We start from the raw sequence: 8,059 nt of genomic DNA on the forward strand, positions 1-8,059 counted from the left end.
ATTTAACTGTGTCTAGACTAGATATTCTGTTTAGTGTATGTTTGTGTGCAAGATTCCAATCAGATCCCAGAGAATCTCACTTGAATGCTGTCAAGTGAATTATGAGGTATCTGAAAGGTATTACTAATGTTGGATTGCTCTACAGAAAATCCAAAGATTTCAACTTAGTAGGATATTGTGATGCTGATTTTGCTGGAGACAGGGTGGAACGTAAAAGCACTTTTGGAAGCTGTCAGTTTCTTTGAAGGAATCTGATCTCCTGATATAGCAAGAAGCTAGCTACAATTGCACTATCAACTACAAAGTTGAATATGTGGCTGCTGCAGGTTGTAGTACTCAAATGCTATGGATGAAAAGTCAATTAGAAGATTATCACATCTATGAGCGTAAGATTCCTATTTTCTGTGTGTTAGCTGAAGATTTCGTTTTATATTGTTTGTCCTTCGAAGGAGTTAAGAATCGAAGGAAAGATGGTTACTGATGGCCATCCCTTAAAAAGTAAAAGAATGGCTACTGATGGTCATGCTTCGAAAAAATAAAGACTTCTAAGTTCGATGAAGATAAGTGAACGCTGAAAGATTAATGAAAGCATATGTCTTCGGGACTTAGACAAAATTCATAGAATATGTATTCAAGTATTACTACTTAGCGTGTTTTTTAGTAGTGTTTGTTTAATACACTACCACGCGTCGAAGACGGACTCAGGCGGGAAGATTTGAAATTCGAAGACGGTTTCGTAACCGTTCAACAACAGATGGCTTCGCTGGAAGTTCTGATGAGAAACGTGGCAGCAGATTAGTATAGGACCGTTAAGGTCGAAACTAGTATAAATAGGAGTCTTAATGTTAGGATTCTGTGTGTTCATTTTGTACAAATCACTCACATATTTACTCAAGTATCAAGCGTTAAGAGAAAGAGTTCGCTGAGAAAATGTACGTATGACACCACCATTTTAATACATGTGTATTATCCTTTGCTTTTAAATATCTTTCAGAATTACTGCATTTCGTTTACTTCTTGCCATTTACGTTTCTGCATCTTTACTTTAATGTCATTTACTTTCGAATTACTTTCATGCTATTTACTTTCAAAGTCTTTTATATTTCTGCAGTTTAAGATTCTTTACGTTTCAACTGTCCTTTTAATTTTCTATGTTATGTCACTTCGTTGAAGTCACATTTATATGTAACAAAGTGATTGTCAAGACTATTTGTTCTGTTAATCGAACAACGCTTATTGAAGAAGACAAATAATGAATATGGTTCGAACAAACATTGATAACAATCTTCTTGACTATGTGTCCTAGGATCAATCTAGTCGATCCTGCAAGTAACCAAATCATATTTATTATAGTTTGGAAGACTAGCGGTTGTTTACCGGAAATCACCGTAAACAAATTGGCACACCTGGTGGGACAGTGTCAAGCAGATTGTTTTAATCAATTGCTTTATTTTTGTCTAGACAATATCAAGATCTTGTATGAACCTTAGGAACGGTAAATTAAAGAACAGTGCACAACCGATTCCCAAACGAAGGTACAACAGGAAAATGGTCGTTACGGCCAGTGCAGGGGGTTATCAAGATCCCCCACAAGGTTCAGGATCAGGAGCGGCAAATTCGACTTCTACTCAAGAAACACGAGATGCAACGGGTCCAAATGGATCGAGACCTGCAGATAATTCCCAGACTATGCCGGAAAATAATACAGGACCCTCAGGGACTATTCCAGTTTCAGCGTCGACAACCGCACCCTCATCCACAAGCGCAGAGGACGTATTGTTTGCCTCGACAAATGCTGCAAACAATTTGTTCAGTCAAGGCGCGAATTCTGCTTTCGAATGGAGACCAAATAATCCATACGGAATGCCATACCAATATGGAACAGGCGTACGAGGGGCAGGACCTATATATGCCCCAACTAACAATGCGACATTTTCACCAAATGTTAGTTCAGTGGGTCGAAGTGCACATAACACTGGTTTCTCTACCCAGATGCCTCACTTTACCACAAATAACCAAGCAGCATTTCGACAAGAAATGGATGCAAGCAACCATGATATGGTAGGGGTTTTGGCCAGAGAATTGACTTCAGTTTTAAGCCCACTAATGGCAAATGTTACTACTACAAATAGAGAAAACATGGAGACTTTCCAAAAGATATCATCTCAAATGAATCGAATGGCAGAATTCATGGGAGTGACGCCACCTAAAAGGAAAGACAAACAGCCTTCGAATCAAGAAGAGAGGCCCATTTTAGAACGTGTACAAGACATAGTTCCATCATCTAGGACGGCTACTAGGGATGTAGGCCCCTCACGAAGAACGGAGGTGTTCGAAGGAACTCCAATAATTAACTTAGAAGCTTCAAATCAAAGAACCGTCCCCGTTCGACAAGAAACGGAGGAGGAGCAACCCAGATTAAGGATTGTGGGTAGGAACGAACACCCAGATGAGATTGTTCAAAGAGTCAGAAGAGAAAATCTGGCTACAGAAAATAACTTAACTGCCATGATAGAAAGGGTTATGGCTAATAATGGCCTTAGTACTGGACTTAGACGTCCAAACTATACATCCCCTATATCAGATTATATCATGCAGACAGAATTGCCTAGGGGCACTAAGGTACCCAAATTTACAAAATTTTCAGGCGAAACGAACGAGTCAACGGTGGAACATATTGCTAGATATTTGACAGAAGCAGGAGACTTAGCGGGAAACGAGGATTTAAGGATCAAGTATTTCCCTAGTTCACTGACAAAAAATGCCTTCATTTGGTTTACTACTTTGCCACCAAATTCGATAGATGCATGGGCATACTTGGAAAGACTTTTCCATGAGCAATTCTACATGGGTCAAACTAAGATAAGTTTGAAAGAATTGGCCAGTGTTAAAAGAAAATTCACAGAAACAATTGATGATTATTTAAATAGGTTCCGTCTGTTGAAATCGAGGTGTTTTACAACAGTCCCAGAGCATGAACTTGTTGAAATGGCTGCAGGTGGTCTAGATTATTCAATAAGAAAGAAACTAGATACCCAATACCTTAGGGACATGGCCCAATTAGCAGATAGGGTTCGACAAGTCGAACGCCTGAAGGCAGAAAAAGCTAGGGCAAATAAAAGTTATAAGAAAGAAAGAGTGGCATACGTCGAAGCCAAGGATACTGAGAATGAGTCTTTCGATGACTCATATAGCCCTGAAGAAGTCGAAATAGACTTGGCTGAATTGAAAGAAGCGCCACCTTATGCTTGCAAACTGCTAAATCCTGCCAATGGAAAAAATCCAGTAGAAAACGATAAGAATGATAGGTTCCCTAAGAAAACTTATACATTCGACATTACCAAGTGTGATGAAATATTTGATTTATTGGTAAAAGATGGCCAAATGATACTAACATGGTGGAGGTTTCTGAAGTCGAAGCTGTGGAGACTAAAGCAATGTTCAATGGAAAGCAGGCTACTGAAAGCCTAAATGGTGACATAATCTTCAATACTGATGTTGAAGAATCTTCCAAGGCAGAGATAACTGAAGCCTCGAAGGAAGAAAACAGCGAGGCCACTGAAAACCTCAGGATGAAACTCCAGAAAATACAAATCTCTGAAGTTCCTCCAGTAGCGGTTAACATGGTCAGCGCCAGACGACCAGTGTCTGAATTTGGCGAACTAGAGACATGGCTGACGAGGAAAAATGGCGGCATCGAAGTTCCTCCTAGAACCGAAAGCCTCAAAGAATATCTCTGGAATTGCCACGAGAGAAATGGTGGTAAGCAATGGATGTGTCCAAGGTGTTCGATCATGCTGAATCAAAGGGTCGAAGCCAACTTCGAGAGGGTTCGACGCGAAAGGTGGGATCACCCAGGAAGAGAGCCAAATCCCCTACTACAACTGTACCCAAAGATGGAGGAAAGCTTGGTAGGATTTTTGGTCAGATGCCATAAAGAAAACACTGAAGTTGCTCTCTGCCCAAGATGTGGGGCAGTCTATGACGAAATGCTAGCACGATCATTCGAACGTGTGTATTGCTACATGAGTCAAGAAACTCAGGGGTTGCGTCCCAACCTGTACGGTTTCGACATTTGGACTCCAACAAAGAGGCCTGATAGCCCACATCCTAGGACTCGAAGGGTGACGTTCAAAGTCCCTGCAAATGCACCCAGGGATAGGTGGGTACAAGCTGATGCAAGAACCAACAAATGGCGAAGTTGGGACCAAGGTGGTAGAACTGCAATGGCATATAGGAAACAATTTCAAAGATCAAATCGAGAGGTGTATCGATTGGAGAATTATAAAGGAAAAAATCCTATGTCTCGGTCCCAGTGGAGAAGGCATCAGAGAATAAAAAAGGCTCAGAAGGAATACAGGCCAAGAGAAGCTGGAGACTCTAGTAGCAACCAAGTCCCATACCAGGGGGCAAAGTCGAACAAACCTCCGGTGGAACGTAGACTATTCGAAGCTGAAAAACTCTTGGATGAAGAAGAGAAGATGCGTTCAAATTCTTGGAAAGAAGAGGACAGAATGACAAATGATTTTGACTCTGATGGAGTGTCATCTATAAATTTGAATTGCAATGTTGTCTCTGTACTCCCTCACGAGTTTAATCAGGAAACTGAAGTAGAAGACTGTGAAGAGGCTGATATCGAAGAAATGGCAAAACACAAACCCGTGTGTTACTATGTGCTGAATAACGGTGCAGTAGAAGAACAGAATGCTTTCTTCGAAAGGCCTGATGAGGGTATGCGAAATCATTTGAAGCCACTCTATATCAGGGCTAAGATTGAGAACGTGGGCATAAATAAAGTCCTAGTTGATGGGGGAGCAGCAGTGAACCTAATGCCTCAATACATGCTAAAAAGAATTGGTATGTTCGATACGGATATAAGGCCACATAATATGGTTTTATCTAACTACGAAGGTAAAATAGGACAAACTCTGGGAGTTGTTCAAGTCAATTTGACAGTAGGCTCAGTTACCAGGCCAACCATGTTCATGGTTATACCAGCAAATGCAAACTACAACCTTTTGCTTGGTAGGGAATGGATTCATGGAGTAGCGGCTGTGCCCTCAACAATGCATCAGAGGGTGACAATTCGGAGAGAAGATGGTATAGTGGAGAATATCGAAGGTGATCAGAGTTACTACATGGCTGAGGTCAACCAGGTGAACAAAAACAACTTCGACAGGAACTTGGCAAACATAGGCCCTTGTCATGCTGCTGAAGAGATGTATACCCCAAACATAAATGCAATGTACTATTTGACTTTACACCCAAATGGATTCCAATGGGATAGGGAGATCATGGATGGTCCACCAGATCCAGCACCATTGGAGAATTATCCAGCAGTACGGCCAACGGGCTGGGACGATGACATTAATCATGTCTGAGTCTGCATTCTTCGAAAAGATTTCGGCCTATGTGGCCGAGAACAAAAGAAAAACGGCTCTCGAAGCCGAACTATCAAGTACAAAGATAGATACAGTTCTAACCAAAGAAGGAATATCAGAATTGGAAATACGTACGAGTTTCGAACTCCCTGAAGATACGGTTCCAGTTGAAGAGATCATAGGAGAAGAACCAAGTCAAAGGTTAGATGCAATATACGACGAAGAACCTTTGGGATTCGAAAAAGACCCGATGGCGTCGAACATAAAGATGTTGGCCCAAGATCCACTTGAAGAAGTCAATCTGGGAGACAATGATCAAAAGAGAATAACATATATCAGCGCGAAACTAGAACCAGAATTGAAAGCAACGGTCATCAAAATGTTGAAAGACAATAGAGATTGTTTTGCTTGGGATTATGATGAGATGCCTGGTCTCGAAAGAGACTTAGTCGAATTGAAGTTACCAATAAAAGAAGGGAAGAAGCCAATAAAGCAAACTCCCAGAAGATTCGCGCCAGAGATTCACTCGAAGATTAAAGCAGAGGTCGAAAGACTCTTACGGTGCAAATTTATCCGAACTACAAGGTATGTTGAGTGGATTGCTAATATAGTACCTGTAATTAAAAAGAATGGCTCATTAAGAGTATGCATAGACTTTCGTGACCTTAATGCAGCTACTCCGAAAGACGAGTATCCCATGCCTATAGTAGAAATGCTAGTAGACTCAGCCGCAGGTTTTGAGTATTTGAGCATGTTGGATGGATATTCGGGATACAATCAAATTTTTATAGCAGAAGATGATGTATCCAAGACAGCATTTCGTTGCCCAGGAGCAATAGGCACTTACGAATGGGTTGTGATGCCTTTTGGTTTAAAAAACGCAGGGGCAACTTATCAAAGAGCAATGAATTCTATATTTCACGACTTCATAGAAACATTCATGCAAGTGTATATAGATGACATTGTGGTAAAATCTACCTCGGGTATGAGTCATCTCGATCATCTGAGCCAATCATTCGAAAGAATGAGGAAATATGGCTTGAAGATGAACCCCCTTAAATGTGCTTTCTTTGTGCAGGCAGGCGATTTCTTGGGTTTCGTAGTCCACAAAAAAGGGATAGAAATCAACCAAAACAAGACAAAAGCCATTATGGAGACCAAGTCTCCCTCCACGAAGAAAGAATTACAATCATTGTTGGGTAAGATAAATTTCTTAAGAAGATTTATCTCTAACTTAAGTGGACGCACGCAAGCTTTCTCACCTCTACTTCGGCTTAAGCAAGGAAAATTCGAATGGCGTGCTGAACATCAAGAAGCTTTCGATCAGATAAAGCAATACTTGACTTGTCCACCAATTCTATCTTCCCCAAATGGGAAGAAGCACATGCGCCTATATATTTCAGCATCAGATAAAACAATAGGCAGCATGCTTGCCCAGGAGGATGAGAATGGCATCGAAAGAGCCATTTATTACTTAAGTAGAGTACTCAATGATGCAGAGACTAGATATTCTGATATAGAAAAACTCTGCCTTTGTTTGTATTTCTCCTGTATCAAACTTAAGTATTATATAAAGCCAGTTGATGTTTACGTTTCATCTCATTATGATGTTATTAAACATATGTTATCTAAGCCAATACTACATAGTCGAATTGGCAAATGGGCTTTAGCCCTTACTGAATATTCATTAATATTTCAGCCTCTCAAGGCAATGAAAGGTCAGATTGTGTCAGACTTCATTGTCGACCATGCGGTGGTTGAGAATCATCAGCATTGTGTAGATTTGAAACCTTGGAAGTTATATTTCGATGGTTCAACGCATAGAGAGGGAACTGGTATTGGAATGTTGATAATTTCTCCTGATGGAATTCCAACAAAGCTCAAGTATAAAATCGAAGGTCCATTATGCTCCAATAATGAAGCTGAATACGAGGCTTTAATTGCTGGACTTGAGGCTTTGTTAGAATTGGGGGCAACCAGAGTCGAAATTAAAGGAGACTCCGAATTGGTCATCAAACAATTGACAAAGGAGTACAAGTGCATCAAAGAGAATTTGATCATGTATTTTATCATCGCAAATAGGTTGCTCAAGAAATTCGAATACGTGGAATTAAAACATGTACCAAGGGTGAATAACCAGGAAGCAAACGACTTGGCTCAATTAGCTTCGGGATATAAAGTATCAAAAGAAAAGTTGGAAGAGTTGATTGAAGTAAGAGGAAGAGCAATGTTTACTAAACTTTCGCCAAGTGATCTGGAAGATTCACAATTGGGTTATGCCAATAAAGAACAATTCGAGGTACTAAATATAGATTCATTGGCTGACACAGATTGGAGGAATCCAATTATTAACTATCTGAAAAATCCTTCGACGGATACAGACAGAAAAATCAAGTATAGAGCCCTGTCATATTTTCTGATGGGAAACGAATTGTTCAAGAAAACTCCTGAAGGGGTATTGTTGAAATGCTTGGGAGAAGCAGAAGCATGCTTGGCTCTGTCGAACGTACATAGTGGGGCTGAAGGATAGAAAAACACTTAGAAAGGGGGGGATTGAATAAGTGTGACTTTAAATCTTGGACGATAAAAATAAATTGCACAATTATTTTTATCCTGGTTCGCTGTTAACGAAGCTACTCCAGTCCACCCCCGCAGAGATGATTTACCTCAACCTGAGG

This window comes from Vicia villosa, unplaced genomic scaffold, assembly GCF_029867415.1.
Source record: "Vicia villosa cultivar HV-30 ecotype Madison, WI unplaced genomic scaffold, Vvil1.0 ctg.001334F_1_1, whole genome shotgun sequence".
Taxonomy (NCBI): domain Eukaryota; kingdom Viridiplantae; phylum Streptophyta; class Magnoliopsida; order Fabales; family Fabaceae; genus Vicia; species Vicia villosa.